Below are 25,243 nucleotides of genomic sequence, written 5' to 3'. Positions count from 1 at the left end.
TGCTAAAAAAATTGAATCAAATTTCCAATGTACCAAAAATCAGCGAGTCGACTCGCAATTTGTTAATCAAATTAATCTTTGATTATTTTTAAAATCGTCACATGTATTAAATATGTGATTTAACCCACGTGCCTAATTTGAAAATAAAATCAATTCAAATTTTTTATGTTCCCCAAAATCAGCGAGTTGACTCGTAATTTTTATTATGAAAATCGATTTTTTATTTTTATGTTTAGTGTACACCATTAATTTTTATTGAGTCGATCAAAATCAACATTTATGAGTTGACCTAACAACATCAAAAAGTGACGAATCAACCCGATAAATATTAACATCCAATGAGTCGGTCCATCAACTTGGTATACGTGAATTGATTCAATCGATCTATTAATAAAAAAAATGGGTGAATTGATACGCTAATAATTCAGAAACTCGAAAATTGTCATTAGTGCCACGTGTACCTCAAAAATCAATGAATTAGTTTATATTCATACGAAATCAAGGACTAATAAAAATAAATAAACAAATAAATAAAAGTAAAATAAAATAAAATGAAATAAAAAAAATAAAAAAATTTACCTTGTCGAATAATTTCGGATGCGTGGATTCCTTCAAAAGAACTTGAAATGGCAAGTGAATAATGTCGTACGGGTCGCTGTGGTTGCGAGTTATACAAAAATTAAAAATGAGACGATGTGGCTACAGTTATGACCGCTATTATGGTTGTTGGGACTTGGTGAAGAGTGAGGAGAGCAAAGAAAGTGAGAGAGGGGCATCCAAAATCAGAGAAAGTGAGAGAGAAGTGGGAGAAGAGGGCGTGTGATGGTGCGTATGCTGTAATGGAGATGGTTTAATGGTAGAGAACTTGGCTGGTTTTTGATGGAGAAGGAGGTAATGGCAAGGAAGTGGGCTGGCTCTTTTTATGGAGAAGAAGAGGGTGTAATCAAAGAAGAGAGACGTTTTCTTTCTATGCTGCTATTTTTTTTTCTTTCAATGAAACGTGTGTGTGTGTGTGTGTGTGTGTGTGTGTGTGTGTGTGTGTGTGTGTGTAAGAGAGAGAGAGAGAGAGAACTGTTGGGCTGTTATGGATAAATGGGAGAGAAGAGATGGAACATGGTTGCTGTCCAACGTGGGGGCATGGCAGCAGTTGGAGAAGGGAGGTTATGAAGTGGAGAGTGATGGAGAGAGTTGGAGAAGGAGTGGGGAAGAAAGTGGGTGTTGTGTGGGTGGTCCAAAACGTGGTTGGAGAAGATGGAGAAGGAGGAGTTGAAGACGTGAGGGAGAAGAAGGCGTTGGGGAAGAAGAGGAAAAACGTGTGTTTTTTTTTTTTTTTTTTCCTTTCGTTATTTATTTATTTTTTAAAAGAATGAGAGAGGGGGTTCCTACGCTACTCGTACTACGGTAATTCTCCACCAATGAGTTGTGATTGGTTAATGAATTGATTTTGTTTCCAATTAGTTGATTTCGAAATTTTTTTATTATTTTAGTCGATGTTTTGATTTGAAATTTAATTTGATGTTTTAAATTACATTTGAATTTGTATTTGATTTTAATTTATTTGAATTTCGATTAGAATTTAATTTGAATAATTTGGTTGTGGGTTGATTTGATTTTGATTTTTGATTGGTTGATCGTTCGATTTTATTTTACATTTTAATTGGTTGGGTGATTCGATTTTTAATTTGTTTTTAATTGTTTAATTTGAATTTAATTTAAATTTTGAATGGATTGATTAATTTGCGTTTTAATTTGAAATTTAAATTGATTTCAATTTTTTAATTGGTCAGTTGATTGGATTTCGATTTAAATGTGATCGAATGGATTTTAATTTGTTAATTACATTTTTGGTTGGTTGATTTGGTTGATTGATTTAAAATTTTAATTCAATTTTGTATTTTAATTAGTTGAGTGATTTTTAACTTGATTTTCAATTTGATTTTGATTTTGATTTTGTATTTTAATCGGTTTCTTGAAAATGTAATTTTTATTTTGGTATTGAATTTTAATTTGATTTTACGATTTTAAATTAATTTTATATTTTGGATTTTATTTTAATTTTTAATTTGAATTTTATTTGGGTTTAATTTTTTTTATTTGAATTTTATTTTCCTAGGGATCAAGGTCTCTATGTTAGAATTAGATGTTAAGGGGCGTTTTAGTTATTTTGACGATTTTTGACGATTTTTCTTGAATTTCTCTGTTTTCATCGATTTGGGTCCCGTTAGACTCGAAATCACATTCTGAGTGCAATGGAGGTACTTTCGAGGCTTTTCGGACATCCAAAATTTATGAGGGGTATTTTTGTCATTTTGATATTTTTTACAAATTTTTACAAATTTCTCTGTTTCCATCGATTTGGGTCCCGTTAGACTCGAAATCACGTTCTGAGTGCAATGGGGGTACTTTTGAGAATTTTCGAACATCAAAAATTTATGAAATGTATTTTCGTCATTTTTGTGATTTTTACAGTTTTTTAGGAATTTTAGCGTGAGATTTCTTTCAGTCCCTGTGTGTTTATTTCTAAATCTCAAATTCATATTTTCCTAGCGTAGCGAGGTTTCTAAATTATCGAACTGTGTAGCGAACATATGCGTACGTGCTTGCTAAGTCGGGTATAAGATGTAGCGATCCTAAGCGTGCGTAAATTTCTAGGTTAAGTTGTGACGAGTAGGGAGGATGAAAAGAAACTAGAAACAGAAATAATCAAACAGTACTCACAAGCCTTCGAGTTCTTTTATATTCATAATTAGGAATCCACCAAAATCGGGTGACGAATTGTCGAATTAGACAGATGCAATAATGGGGTGTCTACAATAGATTAAAAACCTGAAAAGGCGATCTAGGTAAAAGTTAGAGCAATAAAGAAAAATAGAAGAAAATCTCAAGCTGAGAACGGTTCGAGCTGAAACATCAGAAGTCTGAATAATCAAGTTCAATACTTAGCTTAAACCAGACATAGACTCAGAAGCTACAAGTATCTTGTCTACGATCGATCTGAAAATTCTTACTTCCCCAAGTGAACCAAGGGAGAGAAGGATGAATTCTATGACGAGTCTCAAAAGAAAATATTTTTGTTCTCTTGAGCCTGACTCAAAATCTTCAATAAAATTAATCAAAATAAAAAGTTGGATCTTTATTGCGCTTGTGGTAATCAAATATTTTAGACCTTCATATAAGGGGCATTTTTCTTTTTCCTCTAATATGTAGTTTTCCCTTATACTAGGGGCCTTTTTTTTTTATTTTACATGATGTATTCAATTATCTCCAGGGGCATTTTATGTTTGAGCAATGTTAATCCTAAAAGATAATGGGAACCCCAAACTTAAGGTTACCCTCTTGATAACAATTTTTTGGAAAACCCTTAAGGTTCAAAAAGAAATAAAAACTTAAGTTTTAAATTCATAAAACTTTTGGGTAAAACCTTAAGGGTCAAACAAAAGTATTTTGAATCTCAAATTTGATTTTGCCTAGAGATTAACTCATAACCCTCTCACTTAGAATAGGAGATAGGGCATTCATTCTTTCCCAGATCTATTCATTCTCAGATTCGATCACTCTTTTTTAAATTCATTTTCAATCGTTTCTTTCCCAGATTTATTCCTTCATTCTCAGTTTTACTCAGTCAGTTACTGTCGAGGGTTTTCTTGGAACTATGCTCAGATACCGCTGAGGGTTTCTAAGAATTATGCTCAGTTACCGTCTAGGAACTATGCTAAGATGCCGTCGAGGGTTTTCTCAGAATTATGCTCAGTTACCATCGAGGGTTTTATCGGAACTATGCTTAGATGCCGCCGAGGGTTTTCTAGGAACTATGCGTAGATGCTGCCGAGGGTTTTCTCGGGATTATGCTCAGTTACCGCCGAGGGTTTTCTCGAAATTATGCTCAGATGCCACAGAAGGTTTCCTCGAAATTATGTTCAGTTACCACTGAGGATTTTCTCGGAATTATGCTCAGTTACCGCCGAGGATTTTCTCGGAATTATGCTTAGATTCGGAATTATGCTCAGTTACCACCGAGGATTTTCTCGAAATTATGCTAAGATGGCGCCGAGGGTTTTCTCGGAACTATGCTTAGATGCCGTCAAGGGTTTTCTCGGAATTATGCTCAGTTACCGCTGAGAATTTTCTCGGAACTATGCTTAGATGCCGCCGAGGGTTTTCTCGGAATTATGCTCAGATATCATCGAGGGTTTTCTCGGAACTATGCTCAGATACTACTGAGGGTTTTCTCGAAACTATGCTCAGATACCGTCGAGGATTTCTCGGAATTATGCTCAGTTTAGCTTAATTTATGTTCACTTCATGCTCAGATTTGACTCATTTACAACTTAAACTCTTTGAAATTTATCTCAGATTTTAAGTCCACCCACTTGCACATTTGTTCTTTTAGTCAAGGAGAATTTAAAAAAATAATTCAAGGATCTGACACTATCAGTGAGAGTTCTCTCTCGATAACTTGACAACATTTTAGTTCGGGGAGAGTTTTATCCTCAAGGATTCGAACATTCCGACGAATTGTTAAATCAGGCTGCAAAATGAACTGTCACTAGCTTTGGCATTCGGATATCGCACTATCTACCAAAATAGATTTGCTATCTAGTTTGCTTCAACCCTCTGCCAAAGAGGGGCATCTGTAGACACCCTATTTTTGTATTCGTCTGATTAATCAACTCGTCAACCCAATCGCAACGGTTCCCAATGATGGATGTTTATTCCAATGCTTTATTTTGTTACAAGATATGTTTTAGAAATCCAAGTGAGGTATCTCAAACTGATAAAACCTTAGAAACCACGCTACGCTAGGAAAATACGACCCCAGAAACATAGAAATTATCATCTTACAGACCGAAAAGAAGCTTCACGATAAAAATCACTAAAAATAATCAAATTACCAAAATACCCCTAACATCAAAACAACCCTAGAGTCTACGTTACGATTAGGAAAACTCATTCAAACACATAAAATAACAAATCGAAATCAAATAAATCATTTCACCAATTTTCACAAAATTCAATAAAATTACGAAAATGCCCCTCATAAAGTTCACGACTATTTCATACAAAAAATTTCATAAATGATAAAAATCAACATTCCCATTGAATTCCTTATGAAAAACTGATTCCAAAACATCTTGAAACATTGAAATACGACTTAAAACGCAAAAAATCCTCTCCGAGGGTAAAACGGTAATTTTATAATTTTAATAATTAAAATTTTTAAAATTAATAAATAAACCATTAAATAATGTAAAGTGAAATATTAATAAAATTAATTTAAAATTTTGAACAAAAAAAACGATCAATCAGGTTTTCAGGCAAAATTATTGATGGTTGCTAGGATATTTATTCAAGGACCCCTCTATCTGGAGGTCCAAAGAGTTAAAGATATAATAAAAGGGGGTTCTCCAAAAATTAAAGTCAATCAAGTAAGACTAAATTCAAAGTATTAAAGTCAATCTCATAAGACTAAAGTCAAAACCCTAAAGACTAAGTCAATCTCATAAGACAAAAGTCAAAATCCTAATTAAAACCCGAAAAGAAACCCTAATCAAACCTTAATTCTTCTAAAAAACTTTATAAATAGGAGCCTCCACACCCTATATTCGTATCAAATAAAAAATCCTAAGAGAAGTAGATAAAAAAGCTTCCCTAGCCTCCCACAAACCCTAATTTTGAAGTCCCAACTCCTTACCTAACACCTATACTGCGATTTTAACTTGAAAAACACCTAGAAACCCTTCAAAAACATCCTAAAATTGATAACAAAATTTGAAGAATCCAGATCTAAGGAAGAGATACCTTACCTCGGAGATCCGAAATCAGATCTGGATATAGAACCAAGTAAGGAGTACGGTATAAGGAGTAGTTTTATCAAATCTGAGGGAATAGAATCATTGCGTTCGAAGGTAAAATCTCTTTTATTTTTTTTATCTAGGTTTTTGTTAGCAATATAGTCTTATTTAGGATAAGTAGAGACCGGCATTGACTAGGCGAGGTTGGTGCCTAACACCTTCCAACCCCGTAATGTGGTCTCCGGATTCAATTTTCTTTAGTAGATTAGTTTCTTTATCCGTCTACAGTCAGTATTCGGTTCCTAAATCGTAATAACTATGTGGCGACTCCCAAACCTCAAGGGTCAAAAGTGGATCCGCGCACCTCGTGGATCGAGGGAACTTTCACTATGCGATTTACTATCTAAAGACACAATTTTTGAATTTTCCACAGCCTATTTAAATGCGTTCAATAAACTCAAAATTGAATTGACTTCAGTACCTATCATCCAACCACCCAACTAAGATATTCCTTTCTAGGTGATGTGTGATGTTTTAGACTATGCAATAGGTGCTATTCTTGGTCAACGAGTAGATAAACTCCCCTATGTCACTCAGTAGGCAAGCAAAATGTGAAATGATGCCCAACTCAACCACTCCACAATTGAGAAAGAACTACTAGTAGTATTTTTTGCCTTAGATAAATTTTGCCCCTACTTGATAGGATCCAAGGTAGTAATCTTCACTGACCATGCATCGTTAAAATACCTTCTTGCCAAAAAGGATGCAAAATCAGGGTTAATCTGATAGATCATCTTGCTTCAAGAATTTGATCTCAAAATTCAAGATAAGAAATGATGCAAGAATGTTGTTGCTGACCACTTATCCAAGATAATAGTTGAAATAAGTTCTGACTCCCTTCCCATCTTCAAGAATTTTTCAGATGAACAAATTATGGCAATTTCTCATCTGGATACGCCATGGTATGCTGACATTGTCAACTACCTAGTGACAGGGCAAACACCTACCTCGTGGAATAAATAAGAGAAGATGAGATTCCTTGCTTAATGGTTCTTCCGGGATGATTCGTACTTATTTAAATAATGCCCAGATCAAATAATTCGTCGATGTGTTTCTCACAGTGATCAAAAAAGTATTATTGAGTTCTGTCATAACCACTCTTGTTGTGGTCACTTTGGAGGCAAGAAAATAGTAACAAAAACACTACAATGCAATTTTTACTAGCCAAAATTCTTTCATGACGCCCACCTTTTCGCTAAATCGTGTAATCGATGCCAACGTTTAGGTAAGATTAGCAAATGAATAAAATTCCCCAACAACCAATTTTGATTATCAAAATTTTCTATGCTTGGGGTATTGATTTCATGGAATCCTTCCCCATTTCACACGGATTCCAATATTTTCTAATCGTAGTTGACTACGTGTCTAAATGGGTTGAGGCATCAGTGTGCCGAACTAACGACTACAAAGTCGTTGTGCAATTCCTTAAGAACATCATATTTGCCCGTTTTGGTACTCTTAGGGCCATCATAAGTAATGGAAGAAAACATTTTTACAATAGAGTCTTTGAAAGCCTCATGCATAAATATGTCATTACTCAAAAGGTCGCCACCCCTTATCATTTACAAACGAGTGGGAAAGTCGAAATATCCAATCACAAAATTAAAACCATTATAAAAAAAAAAATAAACCCATCTAGAAAAGATTGGTCTTTACAGTTAACTAATGCCTTGTGGGCTTATAGAACGACTTTCAAAACTCTTATCGGCATGTCCCTCTATCGTTTCATTTTTGGGAAAACCTATCTCCTCTTGGTCGAACTCGAGCACCATGCCTATTAGGCTATCAAACATCTAAACTTCGATCTTACTAAGACATGGGAGTACAGAAAACTTCAACTCTCCGAACTAGAAGAATTATGTAACGATGCATATGATAGTGTTAAATTGTACAAGGATCATATAAAAACCTGGCATGACAAACACATTTAGTGAAAATCCTTCCTTTAAGTCAGAATGTGTTACTCTGTAATTCTTGTCTCCAACTCTTCGTCGAAAAATTGAAATATTGATGGACAAGACCCTTTGTGGTCCATAACATTCATCCTCACGGTAACATTGAGATTCTTAATCCCATGGAAGGTAGTACCTTCCAAGTCAACAGTCAAAGGCTCAAACATTTTGTCTATCTCCCAACACAAGAAAAGATTCATTTTTGAGGGATCCTATGTACTAGGATTAGCCTCATGTTGTTATTTGGCTGAAGATAATAAACTTGGCATTTTTCTGGAGATAACTCTTGATTAGAAAGCTTGCAATGTGTTTTTGAGGGCACGTAGGACCCAATTTTTCTCATTATTATTTCAATTTGAACTCATAATTGAGGGTTAAAAAGGATAAAAAAAATTTGAAAAATTTCATTATAAATTTTTTTTGGAAAATTGTGCACCTTTTTAAAAGAACCATAACCTAATCCTTATCTCATTTCTTCTTCTTCTCCAAGCTTCCACTTCCATTTTCACCAAACTCCTAACAATTTGATCGACGCAAATCCAACCGTTCAAATCAAAATTCGATCGGTCTAATCATTTACCCTGTGCAAAACAACCAACATATCTCAACCGCACCACAATTTGCAGTCCCCGCGTCACCCAACCCATTCATTGCGTCGCTGTGAAAGTGGGGCCCACAGACTCTATTATTTTGATAGAAGCTTATCTTCATCCCCTTATTTTGATCCATGGCCCCAAAAATCCATTCAATATTTCTCGAAGAGGTGTATTACGATGCATTTGACACTTTTCAATGATCGTGGTTTCGCAATGAATTCCTCGCACGTGGGTGGAGTCGATTATTGTATGAGGGGGACGAGAAATTTAGCTATGAACTTGTCCGAGGATTTTATGGAGTGTATATCTCTATCGATTCCTCCGCTCCTTCGATTACCATCACTTTTTGTGGTATTTTATTCATGATCGATGCGTCTGATATCAATGTAATCTTGGGAATCGAGCTGGTGGAGAATAGCATGTGCGAGCTTGATTTTGGGTTCAATTACTACATCACACGCCTCGACCACTCCAAAGAAGTCATTCACATCAAGTATGACGGGTTGAAATCCAAGTGTCTTTACGAGAATCAATACCTATGTTGGCGTTGGATAATAACCAATGTGTTTGGGACACAATACTTGATAGAGATGTACGCCAAACATCTCTATATCCTACACGTGACCTGACATTTTGTCTAATTGGATTGCTTATGTAGACATTGATCAATGTGATGACCAATTAGAGCCAATATTTCACATTGCCTCATTTCATTTGTTACATTCTCCAATGACGGATGGGTGTCTCGATAGCTTATTTGATTACACAGGGTAGTCTAGAGCGACTTCCACTCTTTAAGGGAAAATGGCATTAAAAACCTGTGTGCAAGGCTTCTAGGCGCTGGGCATCGATGAGGATGAGCATAACAGCCCCCATGGCTATGGGCCCCTAGGGGATGATTTTAAGGAATAGCAACCTGAAGAGACTTCGACGATATTTCATGGCTCGATCTGATACCCCAAAAAGAGTATCGTATTATCTTTGGAAAAGATTTTAAGAGACTCAAAAAGGTCAACCAACGCTACAAAGATCTACAAATCGGTCAACACTTGTTGATCGATTAGTAAAGATAGACAATGACTTACATTGAGGAGTAGAAGTAAAGTGCTAGTGCACAAGCGGCTGAGAGTTCATATTTTGAGTAGGATGTATTTTTTTTAGTTTAGGATGTTTTTAAATTCTAAGTTAGGATGTTTTCCTTTTCGTAAGTAGTATTTCCTTTTTCTGCAATTCCCTGCCAATTACATGTTGAAATCGCCTCGACCCATTTTCACTCAATAGTGGATATGGGTCCGATTTATTAAATGGGGGACTTTAAAATAAGGGAGTCGCCACCTAGTTTAGGTCTAGGAACCATAAATAACTCCAAATGGATAATGGGTCGATCCACGGATCAAAGGTATGGGTAAGGGGTCAGGTTACGGGTTTTCGGAAGGTGTTAGGCACCAAACCCGCCCAATCAATATGATTGGTCTCTACTACGATCCAAAATCATCTTACGGTCAACATACAAAAATTACAGTCAAGGTCACAGTCCAATCATCATCATCAATTCATGTTGGATTTTCCAACCAAATCCCATGGTTAAAATTTATCTCAATTATCACGTGATTCTTCTTTGAATTCCACAAAGTATGGGAGGGTTTGAAAAAGCCCTAATCAGCTCTATGACCTGAAATTAATTAAGAAACTCCACCTGCAAATATTCCTCAAACTGTCCAAAATAGAAAATCATGAGAATATCCTAAGTAGGAAGATTACAAATAGAAACCTATCAAATTGGGATTTAACATTTCCAAATTAGGGATATAAAATTTCCTAAATTAGGATTCAAGAGATATACACAGAATTCCCAAATTAAAAATTTCTAAAAAACTGTAATATTCTCAAAATAGAAAATTTTCAAAGATCACAATTTTGAGTTAGAAACTTCTAAATTCATAAACTTTCTAAATACGAAATTACAAAATCATCTAAATTAGAAATTGATGAGATATGAAATTCCTAAAATAGGAATTTATAAATATATTCCTTCCTTAAATAGGCAATTATGCAATTTCTATATCAGAAAATTCCAAATATGAATTTTCCAATGGGATTACAAATAGGAGTTTCCAAATCAAGGAATTATGAATTTATGATGAATCCTCAAATTGGAAATTAATAAAATAATAAAGAATCCCATACAATCAACTCTCAAAATAATCAAACGGGCATGCATTCATGATTTTCGATCTTTCCAAAGCAACTATTGTTCAATGACATGCATGTTTATCAAGCCAAGGGATACATTAACCACATGAAAAAATCCCAAAATTACACAAAGAGTTCAAATATCATCACTAAACATGTAAATTGGAATTGAGCGTAATGATCATGATGATAAAAAAAATTCCTTTACCCCTTCTAAGGTTCAAAATAATAACAATAACAAATAAAGATGAAAAATATGGAAATGGAAAATATTCTTCTAACTTATTAACATGCAAGAAGGAAAAAATATAAATATGAAGCCTATCTAAAAACAAAAATCATTCTTGACCGACAAATCTAAAAAAAATATAGAAACTATGTGAACTAAAATCATGTACCTATCTTATCAAAAAGAGAAAAGAAAAGAAAAATAGAAAATATATATTATATATATATATATATATATATATATATATATATATTATATATATATGAAAGATCTTCCTAATCTTACTAATTACAAAACGAAAATAAAAAAACGACACAAAATAAAATAAAATAAAGTCTCTTAATCCTAACGATATGCGGAGATAGATAAAAAAAATAAAAAAACAAAATTAAAAAGTAAACATACAAAGGAGCAGATTTCCCTTCTATCAATATGCAATAAAGATACCTAAAAAAAAAAAAACACTAAGAAAACATATAAGAGTATAATAAACCCTCCCATGGCATCATAAAAAAAAATCATCTCATACCAAATTCCATGATGATTATGACGTTACAGATTAACGTAGAACCTCAACGTAAAGGCGAGTGTTAGCACACAAAGAGAGAGAGGAGAGGAGAAAAACAGAGAATAAAATAAACCAGTAAAATCACCTGTAGGATGAAACAGTATAGTCATCTCCTTCAGATAGAATTCGAAGGCTTGTGCGCGTATGGAGAACGTGTAACAGAGACAGAGAAGATCGAAGAGTGGCTGGACCGATGGCTGCAACAATCACGTTTTGCAGAGAGACTATTGGAGATGATGAAGACAGCACTATGGCTGTTTTGCAGTGCAGCGAGGAGGCTGCTAAGACGTGGTACAGTAGCCAATCAACGTAGATGAAAGCTGGGGCGTTGTTGATTTTACAGCGGTAGGGTTCATTCCCTTGAGCAGCCAGGAAAAGGAGGTGTGCATGAAGAAGAGGCTGTAGGTCCTGTAATGGCTGTAGGACGTGAATGGGGCAGCAAGAGCATGCTGTTTGGGACTGTTAATAGTGAAGGACTGTGAGGACGTTGTTGAAGATCAGAAGAAGGTGGAGAAAGGGCTGTGTGAGAATAAACATGAGGAGAGTGGGAAGAAGAAGGGAGAGCAGCCAGACGTTGAGGAAGAAAATGATGAAGTCGTTCAACCTAAGCACGTTGAGGAAGAAGATGATGAAGCCGTTCAACCTAAGCACGTTGAGAGAAGCCCCTCTAGAGAGAAAACGTTTTCTCTTTTAAATAGAAAGCTACTTTCTATTTTTTTATTTTTTATTTCTTTCTAAAAATTCTCTTCTTTCTTTTTGTTCTATACGCATTCTTTTCTTTTGGAAAAATGGTGGTGGGGTGATCCCCCGCTACTCGTAGTACGGTAACTTCAACTTGTGATTAGTTTACTCTAGTTTCGATTACAAATTTTGTTTTAGGTTTTATTGATTTGAATTTAATTTGAATTTTATTGGTTTAATTGTTTAACTTTTGATTTGATTTTAATTGTTAAATTTTGAATTGGATTTAAAAATTTTTAATTTTAAGTTTTAATTATTTAATTTCAAATTAGATGTTAATCATTTAATTTTAAGTTTTAATTATTTAATTTTGAATTGGATGTTGAATTTTAATTGTTTAGCTTTGAATTGGATTTTAATTGTTTAATTGTGAATTAGATTTAAAAAAAAAATTTGTTTGAATTAAATTTTATTTGTTTAATTTTTAAGTTTTAATTATTTATTTTTGAATTAGATGTTACTTGTTTTACTTTTTAAGTTTTAATTGTTTATTTTTTATTTGATTTTAATTTTTAATTTTAAGTTTTAATTATTAATTTTTTTATTTGATTTTAATTTTAAATTTTAATTGTTTAATTTTTTATTTGATTTTAATTTTTATTATATTTTCCTAAAGATCGAGATTTCTAAGTTGAGTTTGGCGGTTGAGGGGGCATTTCGGTCCTTTTTATGATTTTTCTTAAAATTTTTTGTTTTTGTCGGTTTGGGTCCCGTTAGACTTGAAATCCTATTCTAAGTACAATGGAGGTACTTTCGAAGTCTTTCGGAGGTCCAAAATTTATGAGGCGTATTTTTGTCATTTTGTCAGATTTTTGCGGATTTTTACGAATTCTGGCGTGAGGTTTCTTTTAGTCCCAACGTGATTATTTCTATGTTTCAAAGTCGTATTTTCCTAGCGTGGCGAGATCTCTAGGTTATCAAACTGTGTAGTGAGCCTAAGCGTACGTGCTTACTAAATCGGGTGTGATGTATGGCGATCCTAAGCGTGCGTAAATTTCTATGTCGAGTCGTGACGAATAGAGGAGATGAAAAGAGTGAAAACGAAGGGAACTAAGGACAGTACTCACAAGCCTTCGAGTTCTCTACAATCATCATTAGGAATCCACGGTAACCGGGTGACGAATTGTCGAATTAGGCAAATGCAAAAATGGGGTGTCTATAGATGCCCCTCTTTGACAGAGGGTGGAAGCAAACTAGATAGCCAATCTATTGTGATAGATAGTGCGACATCCGAATGCCAAAGCTAGTGACAGCTCATTTTGCAGTCTGATTCGGTAATTTGTCAAAATATCCAGATCCTTGAGGATAAGCTCTCCTTGGACTAAAGATGTCAAATCCTTGAATTTTGAAAATTCTCCTTGACTGATGCAAGTACATGTGTGTGTAATAGTGTATTGATGATTTTGAAAAGGCGCACCTCCATTCTGCGCATTCATGTTGGGAGGATAACAAGTTTAACGATAGAGAAAGTGTGTAAACATAAAATCTGAGCAAATCTAGGGTATAATACGAGAAAATCCTCGTCGATATCTGAGCAAAATCTGAGCATAATCCGAGAAAACCCTCGACGGCATCTGAGTAAAATCTGAGCATAATCCGAGAAAACTCTCGGTGGCATCTAAGCAAAATCTGAGCATAATCCTAGAAAACCCTCGGTGGCGTCTGAGCAAAATCTGAGCATAATCCGAGAAAACCCTCGATGGCATCTGAGCAAAATCTGAGCGTAATCCGAGAAAACCCTCGACGGCATCTGGACAAGATCTGAGCATAATCCAAGGAAACCCTCGGCGGCGTCTGAGCATAATCCTAGAAAACCCTCGGCGACGTCTGAGCATAATCCGAGAAAAACCCTCGGCGACATCTGAGCAAAATCTAAGCGTAATCCGAGAAAACCCTCGACGGCATCTAGGCAAGATCTGAGCATAATCCGAGAAAACCCTCGGTGGCGTCTGAGCAAAATCTGAGCATAATCCGAGAAAACCCTCGGCGGCTGAAAGCGCCCTCGATCTGCAGGGTGCGCGGATCCGCTTTTGACCCTTGAGGTTTGGGAGTCGCCACCTAGTTATTACGGTCTAGGAACCGATCAATGACTCTAAACGGATAAAAACTAATCTAAAACAAAAAAAAACTGAATTCGGGGATCAAGTTACGGGGTTGGAAGGTGTTAGGCACAACCCCGCCCGGCCAAAGCCGGTCTCTACTAAATTCCCAAGTAAATTACATTGCTAAAACCTAGACAAAAATAAAATAAAAAATACCTTTCCGATGCAAAGACTTTATTCCCTCAGATCTGACAAAAAGAGCTCCTTGTACCGTGCTCCCTTGCTTCGTTCTGTTTCCGGATTTGTCTTCGGATCTCCGAGGCAAGGTTTCTCCTTGTTTTTGAATTTGAACTCTTCAAATTCGTTGCGGATTTGGGGGTGTTTTTAGAAGGCTTTTGGGTGTTTTCTAGACTAAAATTGAAGGAGGGATGTTAGTTAAGGAGTTGGGGCTCCAAAACTAGGGTTTATAGGGGGATAGGGGAGCTTCTAGACCTACTTTTCTTAGGGTTTATATTTTGATACGAAAATAGGGTGTGAGCACCTCTATTTATAGATGTTTTTTAGGGTTGATTTGGATAGAGTTAGTGTTTAATTAGAGATCTTTTAATTAGAGTTGTGTTTTAGTTTGACTTGTTTTAGGTAGAATTGTGTTTTAATTAGAATTGTAGAATTGTGTTTTAATTCAAATTGTTTTAGGTAGAATTATTTTTAAGTTAGAACTCTATTAGATAGAGTTATTATTTAATTAGATCTCTATTATGACTTTTGGTCTTACTTGATTGACTTTTAATGTTTTGACTTCAGTCTTAATTGATTGACTTTTAATATCTTGACTTCAGTCTTGCTTAATTGACTTTAATTTTGACTTTAGTCTCACTCGATTGACTTTAATACCTTGGCCTTAGTCTTGCTTGATTTACTTTGATTTTGGAGAACCCCCTCCATTATTTCTTTTTAATTCTTTGGACCCCCAAATGGAGGGGTCCTTAAAGAAATATCTCACGAACTCTCAACAATTTTGCCTGAGAGCCCGATTGATTGATCTTTTTAATTCAAAATTTTTAATTAATTTCATTAATGTTTAAATTTAATTATTTAATGTTTTATTTATTAATTTCGAATTTTTTAATTATGAAAATTGTGAAATTACCGTTTTACCCCCGGAGAGGAGTTTTCACGTTTTAAGTCGGTTTTTGATGTTCTAGGATGTTTTAGAATCGATTTTTCGTAAGGATTCAATGGGAATGTTCGTTTATGTAATTTATGAAAATTTTTATGTGAAATGATTGTGAACTTTATGAGGGGCATTTTCGTAATTTTGGCAGATTCTGTTAAAATTGGCGAAATGATTTATTTGGTTTCGATTTATTGTTTTATGTGTTCGAATGGGTTTTCCTAAGCGTAATGTAGGCTCTAGGGTTGTTTTGATGTTAGGGGTATTTTGGTAATTTGGTCAATTTTAGTGATTTTTATCGTGAAGCTTCTTTTTGGTCTGCAAGATGATGATTTCTATGTTTCTAGGGTTGTGTTTTCCTAGCGTAGCGTGGTTTCTAAGTTTTGTCAGTTCGAGATACCTCATCCGGATTTCTGAAACATATCTGGTAACAAAGTAAAGCAATGAAATACACATCCATCATTGGGAATCATTGCGATCGGGTTGACGAGTTGATTAATCAGGCGGATGCAAAAATGGGGTGTCTACAGATGCCCCTCTTTGGCAGAGGGTTGAAGCAAACTAGATAGCAAATCTATTTTGGTAGATAGTGCGATATTCGAATGCCAAAGCTAGTGACAGTTCATTTTGCAGCCTGATTTAGCAATTCGTCAAGGTGTTCGGATCCTTGAGGGTAAAGCTCTCCCCGAATCAAAAGGTTGTCAGGTCCTTGAGCGCAAACTCTCACTGACGGTGTCAGATCCTTGAATTTTAGAGAATTCTCCCTGACTAAAAAGTGCAAATGTGCAACTGTGTGCACTGTGTGAAACTGAGTAAATCCTGAGCATAAATTTAGCATAATCTGAGTATAAACTAAGCATAATTTGAATACAATCTGAGCATAAACTGAGCATAATTCCGAGAAAACCCTCGGCGGCATCTGAGCATAGTTCCGAGAAAACCCCCGGCGGTAACTGAGCATAGTTCCGAGAAAACCCTCGGCGATATCTGAGCATAATTCCGAGAAAACCCTCGGCCGTAACTGAGCATAATTCTAAGAAAACCCTCGGCGGTAACTGAGCATAGTTCCGAGAAAACCCTCGGCGGTAACTGAGCATAGTTCCGAGAAAACCCTCGGCGGCATCTGAGCATAGATCCGAGAAAACCCTCGGCGGTAACTGAGCATACTTCCGAGAAAACCCTCGGCGGTATCTGAGCATAGTTCCGAGAAAACCCTCGACGGTATCTGAGCATAGCTCCGAGAAAACCCTCGGCGGTATCTAAGCATAATTCCGAGATAACCCTCGGCGATATCTGAGCATAGTTCCGAGAAAATCCTCGGCGGTATCTGAGCATAATTCCGAGAAAACCCTCGACGGTATCTGAGCATAGTTCCAAGAAAACCCTCGGCGGTATCTGAGCATAGTTCCGAGAAAACCCTCGACGGTATCTGAGCATAATTCCGAGAAAACCCTCGGCGGCATTTGAGCATAGTTCCGAGAAAACCCTCGGTGGTAATTGAGCATAGTTCCGAGAAAACCCTCGGCGGCATCTGAGCATAGTTCCGAGAAAACCCTCGGCGGTAACTGAGCATAGTTCCAAGAAAACCCTCGGCGGAAACTGAGCAAAATCCAAGATAACCCTTGGCGGAAACTGAGCAAAATCCAAGATAACCCTTGGCGGCAACTGAGCAAAATTCAAGTTAACTCTTGGCGGCAACTGAGCAAAATTGGCAAAGGAACGAAGGACTTTTGGGAAATAATGAATGAATTTGGAAAAGACTGATCAGAGTGAATTGAATAAATCTGGAAGATACTGAATCTGGAAGAGAAATGATCGATTCCAAGAATGATTGGACCTGAAAAAAAATCTGGAGAACGAAAGAATGCCATATCTCCTATGTGAGATCCAAAATGCTTTTGTTTGAACCTCAAGAATGTATCAAAAAGTTTTATGAATTTAAAACATGAGTTTTTATTTCTTTTGAACCTCAAAAGTTTTTCGAAAAAACTGTTATCAAGAGGGTAACCTTAAGTTTGGGGTTCCTATTATTTTTATAGGATTAACATTGCTTGAAGACAAAATGCCCCTAGTTTGACAATGTACGTGACATTGAAGATAATTGAACACATCATGCAAAAATTAAAAAAAATGCCCCTAGTATAAGGGGGAAAAGTTACATTAAAGGAGAAAGAAGATACCCCTTGTATGAAGGTTTGAAATAATTGATTACCACTAGCGCAATAAAGACTCAACTTTTATTTTGATTAATTTTTTATTATAGTTTTGAATCAGGCTCAAGAGTACAAAATTATTTCCTTTCGAAATTCATCATAGAATTCACCCTCTCATCTCCCTTGGTTCACTTGGGGGAGTAAACATTTTCAGATCGATTGTAGACAAGATACTTGTGGCTTCTGAGTCTATGCCTGGTTTAAGCTAAGTATTGAACTTGATTATTCGGACTTCTGATGTTTCAGCTTGGACTGCTCTCAGCTTAGGATTTTCTTCTGCTTTTCTTTATTGCTATAATTTTTGCCTAGATCGCCTTTTCAGGTTTTCAATCTAGCGAGCTTGCTCTAGTTTTTGCCTAGATCGCCTTTTCAGGTTTTCGATCTAGCGAGCTTTTTTTTTTCTTTGCTCTGATTGTTGCCAAAGTTGTCCTTTCAGATTTTCAACCTTGCGAGCTTGCCTTAATTTTTGCCTAAGTCGCCCTTTTCGGGTTTTCAACTTAGCAGGCTTCATCATTTTTTATCTTTTTCTTCTCTTCTGAACTTCTAGAGTTGCTGTCTAATCATGCTTTGCTATCTTCCTTGACTTCTCGCACGGTACTTAGGAGGACTTTCATAGGTAGGCTTGGGACTGGGTATAAAAAGAAAAGGATTTTGAGGCTCAAAAACCCAAATGCCCCTTGTATGGCATTTCCTTTTAAGTTATTTCTTTTTCTTTAAATTTTCTTTCCCACTTTGAATTATATTTCTTTTCTTTTGAATTTTCTTCTTGATTTTTTTTATATTGTGTGGGAAATATATTTTTTTATTTTGATGTGGTCGAGCCTGAAGTAATTTCTCAAGTTGCCTACGTACCCCAGAATTTTGGGATCAGACCAAAACGTAGTTCGAACTTCCCTCCCCTAGGTTAGGTGATCAGGCTAAGAAATAAAAGGCACAATATATATATTTTTTTTTTGAAAAGGCTGCAAAGGGCTGAGAAAGGAGATAATGAACTGGGTAGCAAGGAAATTGATTCGGCCAAAGATGGCCTCCTTAAATGTAGTACCGTTTGATTTGGTCAAGGTTGGTTGGTTCTGATAACTCGATTCCATCATGATCTTGAAGTCTGACAGCTTTTACTGGTAATATTTCTTTGACGATGAATGGACCTCCCCAATTTGGTTTGAACTTTCCCCTGGGATCAAAAATAGGTGCCCTGTTCTCTTTGAGTACTAAATCCCCGATTGTAAGTGACGGGCCTTGATTTTCTTGTCAAACTCACGGGCGACTCTTCTTTGATAAGCTTGCACGTGATACAACGCTCTCAGTCGTTTTTCCTCGATCAAATTCAACTCTTCATACCGTTGGCGAATCCAATCTGCTTCTGACAACTGACTTTCTAACAAAATCCTGAGAGATGGAATCTCCATTTCAACTGGCAAAACTACTTCCATGCCATACACTAAGGAGTAGGGAGTAGCTCCAGTGGAGGATCGAATTAGAATTCGATATTGTCCACAGCGTAATGATAATTTTTCTGACTAATCTCGGTGTTATTGACACATTTTCCTGATGATAGTTTTGAGACTCTTACTAATTGCTTCAACCGTTCCATTGATCTGAAGATGGTAGGGGGATGATTTGTGCTTCTGGATCTTCAACTTTGAACACAGAGTAATGATTTATGCTTTGAAGTACGACCCATTATCAGAGATCAGTTCAAAAGGTATCCCCATATCGATTGATAATATGTGATTTGCAACTCAAGATGTAGTGAAGATAGCACTGATACATTTTATAATATCTTCTTTGATTCCATTGATATAGACGAGTATTTAGTCCATGTTGAACAACACTCAAGCTTGTACCTAACATATCCTCATATGATCACACGAACAAGTCTTTTGAAATTTCTGAGAAAATTCATTATCCCCTTGTGTTCCTCTAGAGATAAGATAGTTTCTATTTGAATCTCTTTAGGAATTTATTTATGTTCCGAGGTCAATGACCTTTGCTTTCTTGAGCACGACTCTTATCTTTCTTATCGTTGAAGCTAGATTATTAGTTAATTCGTTAATGCGCTCGAGATATTCAAAATTTTTTTTTATCCAATCAAATTCAGAAGGGACGACAGACACCTCTATAGACTCGACGAACTAACTTGACTCAATAGGAAATAGTAGACTCAATCTAAGGAAGACATGACCTTGCTAGGAAGAAGGACTCGAGTTAACCCAAATGACTCATGAAAATTCAATACAAGTACTCACACGAGTTTGATTAGGACTGAGGACTGAGATATTGCTTACAACCGGTAGGATTGAAGCACTATAATCTTCAAAGAACAACTGGACGATGTTGAGAAATTCTGACTGTTAACTTGAAATTGACGTTTACTTTAACTGACTAGATTTACAACCTTAGCTAGATGATGGACGATTAAGCTTAGATACAATGATAACCCTTAACCTTCTTTGAAGGTGAATTTAACAAATTTCAGTGTCACCCCCTTGATAACATTTTAAATGAACCCTGAGATTTTATCGAATTTTGTGCACCAATCCATTAAAAAATTCATCCATTCAATGATTATTCAGAAGAAAAATAATTATGTTGCACTCTTGAAAATTATTGTAAATAAAAGTTTTTATTATATATGATTATTTTTTTGGCAATATATTTTTCCTTCTTTTTCTTTTTTTTGAAAAACATTTTCTTTGAAAAATATTTTTTTCTCTAAAAAATAGTTTTTTTATTTGGAAAGCATATTCTCTTGGAAAATCTTATTTTTATGGAAAATATTTTTTTGGAAAACGTTTATTCTTAGAAAACACATTTTTTAGAGAATAACACTTTTTTGGAAAACACTTCTTTTGAAAATATTTTTTCTGGAAAATACTTTCCTTTGTAAACTATTTTTCTTCTTTGAAAATTTGATTTTTATTTCGATTTAAATGGCCAGGTCCATCAGGACTGTTGGATCGAGATGGACTGGGTCATTATTGTAAAAGAATGGATTCTTTATTAAGTTGGTGCACCCATTTTAATTTTCGAAAATAAATTTTTGATCCTTGAGGACAATCATACACTTTGATCTCATCATTCACATCACTTACATACATTCATCAATCAACGGACTCCATTCAATAAACAACCCGGGAACACCCACGATAAGTTCGAGTCGTGACCTACTCGGAAGGTTTCTAGACTCTAAGCTTACTACGTGCAATGCATTTTCATCTAGCCACCCTTGCCCAAGCACACCTATATACCTTTCGATACGTGGTGACTTGGTTTGATATACCGTGTAGGTGATAATCTAAAACCTCAATTCACTTCTCTGAAGCCAAAAACAGCTAGTTTGATCTCCAGTTGAGAGGTGGCGCACAATGCTGAGCAAGGGCCCACTTAAATACCTCTCGTCTAGAATAGACGTAGTCTATCCCCTCGTACAGTAGGGTACAGCGGGGCAAGATCTTGCTTAGGCACCGGTTTTGACCAAGAAGTGCAATCGATATACTTAGACTACCTTTTATACCTACGGGTACGAGTCAAGAGTTGTAGCTTTCATAAATGGTTTTGGCATCCCACGAGGGGACCGACCACGTACTAGTACTACGTTGGCAATCGGGACATGTGACGTGTGGCTTACAATAGGACAAAGGCTCAGGTCACACCAGCATGGTGCATCAATATGTCTCTCAGAATCACCTGATCAGACGGTATTGATGCCCCAGTTCGATATACCCTAAGGTACGTGACTGGAGTTGTGGGTTTCATGAATGACGTCGCATCTCCGAAGAGACCGGGCCACGCACTAGTGCCACGTTGGCTAAATGGGACGTGTAAGTGAGTAAAGCAGTAAACGTGCATGTGGTGTGTGCAAAGCAAGGGTGGGGTGTGCCCGGGGCCTTTTTTCAAACACATGGGCCCATGAATCCAATCAACCAATTACGACATAGAAATATTAATTCCAATAATACACAAACAAATCATATCCCATCAAATCAATTCTAGGATCAAAATAAGCACACATATCTCAATTTATGGCAGGCTAGATAAGCAGTCACAATAGGACTAATAATTAGAATCAATCGAAACAAGCACAAAATTTTCTTTTTTTTTAGTCCAAGGTTTTTTTATTAATTCAATAAAAAATCGCTTTATTGACCCTAAACACATCAAATTATTAAGGAATATTGAATTGAGGAGATAATGGTAAGTGCTGGGATGGAGACTTTTCTTTAAAATCAAATAAACCATTTTTTTTTTATTTTTTTATTTTAAAATTTTCAAAATCTAGGAGACCAATACATCCTAATTTTTTATTTGATAATCCAAATGGGCCCAACGACATTCTCATCAGCAAATTGATAAATGCTGGAGTCCTCAGTGGGCGCCTACTTGTCATCCGGAGGTACACATCTTAGAGAAAATAGTTTGCATGACTGACTATCATTCCTAGCAGATCCATCTAAGCACTGGTACCAAATAGTACAGAGAATCCCAGCAGAACCTATGGTAAATAAGCTGCTGTAAAAGTAAAGAGTCCCAAGAAACTCATGTGGATAAAGAGATGCTGCTTGTTCCATACCTAAACCATCATGAAGGTCAACGAATTGCTAAGAAAGAATATCTTAGCAAAAGATTCTGAAACATAAGGTATCATCCCACCAACAAGAACAATTCCAGTTAAAACAGTGGCACCAAATAGGAGCATGCAAAAGAAGTCAGCGGTCCTTCCCCTAAAAGAGTTCTCTTCAAGAAGCTTGCAATATCGTGCAAGGAAGAACATGTGAAATAAAAAGTCCAAGTCCGTTTTACAGAAGTAAAAGAAATTCGTAATGAGACGCCAGAATCCATACTGCTGAACAGCTAGATTCAGATTCAAATACAAATGATAAGGAGAGATTATTTCGAGCGAGCATCAAAGGTGATGACAATTGCTGCTGTAAGATATGAATGGGTGACAATGGGCATCTGTTTGTACCACTCTTCTACTGTTTGCGTCATCCCAAGTGTTTTCTGATTCAACACAAAACTCTAACCTGACCTCAAGTTTCTTGGAAACCCAACAGAGACACAGAGAGAGAGAGAGAGATTTCAAATTAATTTCAGCCAAAAACAGACAATTTACCCATTGAATCTGATGCTGAGAGGAGCCGATCAAACAGTCAAAAGGAATTCGAAATTATTTGGAACTGAGAAGATAGAAATTCCAGTGAAGTTCAATACCATTCAATCATTGAAATCTGGATTCTAATCCCCAAGGTCACCAACAATCAGCTCGAAATACATAAGCAGAAGCTGTAAGTTAGGATGGAAGAGATGTATTTGTAGAGATCCTCCAATCAAAACCACAATCACCGATTTTTGGATTAACCGCTCTTGTAGTTCGATCGGATCTGGTAAACCTCGACATTTTCTTCGATGTTTAAAACGTTCAAACCAAAATCGGTTTCAAGAAGAAAAGATGGTTCTTAGCTTTAGATCATGAAAAGGCAACGGTTTGTGAAGTTCAAAATCGATTTGGACTGACTTTCAACCGATCGAAGAGAGACCGAATTGGTTTCTCTTGAATTTAAACGCTGAAACCAGATGCATCCTTATGAAGAAGACGGTGTGGGAGAAAAATAAAATGCAATTTACGCATGGCACACCACTCTCATTAGTATGCTGTTAAAGGGGTGTAAAAATAAAAACGAACTTTACTTGCGGCACTCCAACTAAACCAGCACATTGTTGCTGTACAGAAACTCAAAGAAACCATTTTTTTTTTTCGTTTTATTTCCTGTCCATGGGCAGCATGTCTTATCTATAAAAAAAACTAAAACTAAACACCTAAGAAAAAAAATCAAAACAAATAAATGAAAATCCTTTTTTTTCGATTTTTTTTAAAAGCATTATTAAGTAACATATCAAACATGTTCCTTAAAAAAAATTTATCATTCAAAAAAAAAAAATGGATCGACCTACCTAAAAAAGAAAACCTCTTTGTTTCATTATTCCATACTCAATCATCATTATTCCGCCCCCAATAAAATTATCTTTTGAAATTTAGTATTATTCAAAGTCACCCTAAGTGACCCTCGATCGAACCATATAAAAAAACAAAATGCGCCATGTTAACATACTCGAAAATTGAACAAAATTTAATGATTGGGTCCATGAAAAAAAAAAACGATAACCGGACAATAGTAAGAAATTATCTAAAAATTAAATATAAAAGAAAGAAAGCAAAAAAACAAATAAAATCTAGGTCAATGGCAATATTCCCATACTTGGGGTTTTTTCAAGTCTGATCCTCAAGGTCCCCAGCGGAGTCGCCACTGAAAGCGCCCTCGATCCGCGGGTTGCGCGGATCTGCTTTTGACCCTTGAGGTTTGGGAGTCACCACCTAGTTATTACGGTCTAGGAATCGATCAATGACTCTAAACGGATAAAAACTAATCTAAAACTAAAAAAAACTGAATTCGGGGATCAAGTTACGGGGTTAGAAGGTGTTAGGCACCAACCCCGCCCGGCCAAAGTCGGTCTCTACTAAATTTCCAAGTAAATTACATTGCTAAAACCTAGACAAAAATAGAAATAAAAAAAATACCTTTCCGATGCAAAGACTTTATTCCCTCAGATCTGACAAAAAGAGCTCCTTGTACCGTGTTCCCTTGCTTCGTTCTGTTTCCGGATTTGTCTTCGGATCTCCGAGACAAGGTATCTCCTTGTTTTTGAATCTGAACTCTTCAAATTCGTTGCGGATTTGGGAGTGTTTTTAGAAGGCTTTTGGGTGTTTTCTAGACTAAAATTGAAGGAGGGATGTTAGTTAAGGAGTTGGGGCTCCAAAACTAGGGTTTATAGGGGGATAGGGGAGCTTCTAGACCTACTTTTCTTAAGGTTTATATTTTGATACGAAAATAGGGTGTGAGCACTCTATTTATAGATGTTTTTTAGGATTGATTTGGATAGAGTTAGTGTTTAATTAGAGATCTTTTAATTAGAGTTGTGTTTTAGTTTGACTTGTTTTAGGTAGAATTGTGTTTTAATTAGAATTGTAGAATTGTGTTTTAATTCAAATTGTTTTAGGTAGAATTGTTTTTAAATTAGAACTCTATTAGATAGAGTTATTATTTAATTAGATCTCTATTTGACTTTTGGTCTTACTTGATTGACTTTTAATGTTTTGACTTCAGTCTTAATTGATTGACTTTTAATATCTTGGACTTCAGTCTTGCTTAATTGACTTTAATTGGACTTTAGTCTCACTTGATTGACTTTAATACCTTGACCTTTGTCTTGCTTGATTTACTTTGATTTTTGGAGAACCCCCTTCCATTATTTTTTTAATTCTTTGGACCCCCAAATGGAGGGGTCCTTAAAGAAATATCTCACGAACTCTCAACAATTTTGCCTGAGAGCCCGATTGATCGATCTTTTTAATTCAAAATTTTAAATTAATTTCATTAATGTTTAAATTTAATTATTTAATGTTTTATTTATTAATTTCGAATTTTTTAATTATGAAAATTGTGAAATTACCGTTTTGCCCCCAGAGAGGACTTTTCACGTTTTAAGTCGATTTTTATGTTCTAGGATGTTTTAGAATTGATTTTTCGTAAGGAATTCAAAGGGAATGTTGGTTTATGTCATTTATGAAAAATTTTATGTGAAATGATTGTGAACTTTATGAGGGGCATTTTTGTAATTTTG

The 25,243-nt window shown here is 35.7% G+C and overlaps 1 pseudogene; it reads right to left on the bottom strand.

Moving 5' to 3' along the window:
* Nucleotides 1-11,742: 11,742 nt before the first annotated feature.
* LOC147381192 (derlin-2.2 pseudogene) lies at nucleotides 11,743-22,552 on the bottom strand (annotated as a pseudogene).
* Nucleotides 22,553-25,243: the final 2,691 nt, after the last annotated feature.

The sequence above is a fragment of the Akebia trifoliata genome, unplaced genomic scaffold (assembly GCF_017979445.1).
Source record: "Akebia trifoliata isolate Shusen 1 unplaced genomic scaffold, ASM1797944v1 Contig00660, whole genome shotgun sequence".
In the NCBI taxonomy this organism is placed as follows: domain Eukaryota; kingdom Viridiplantae; phylum Streptophyta; class Magnoliopsida; order Ranunculales; family Lardizabalaceae; genus Akebia; species Akebia trifoliata.
This window is presented reverse-complemented; position numbering and strand designations above follow the sequence as displayed.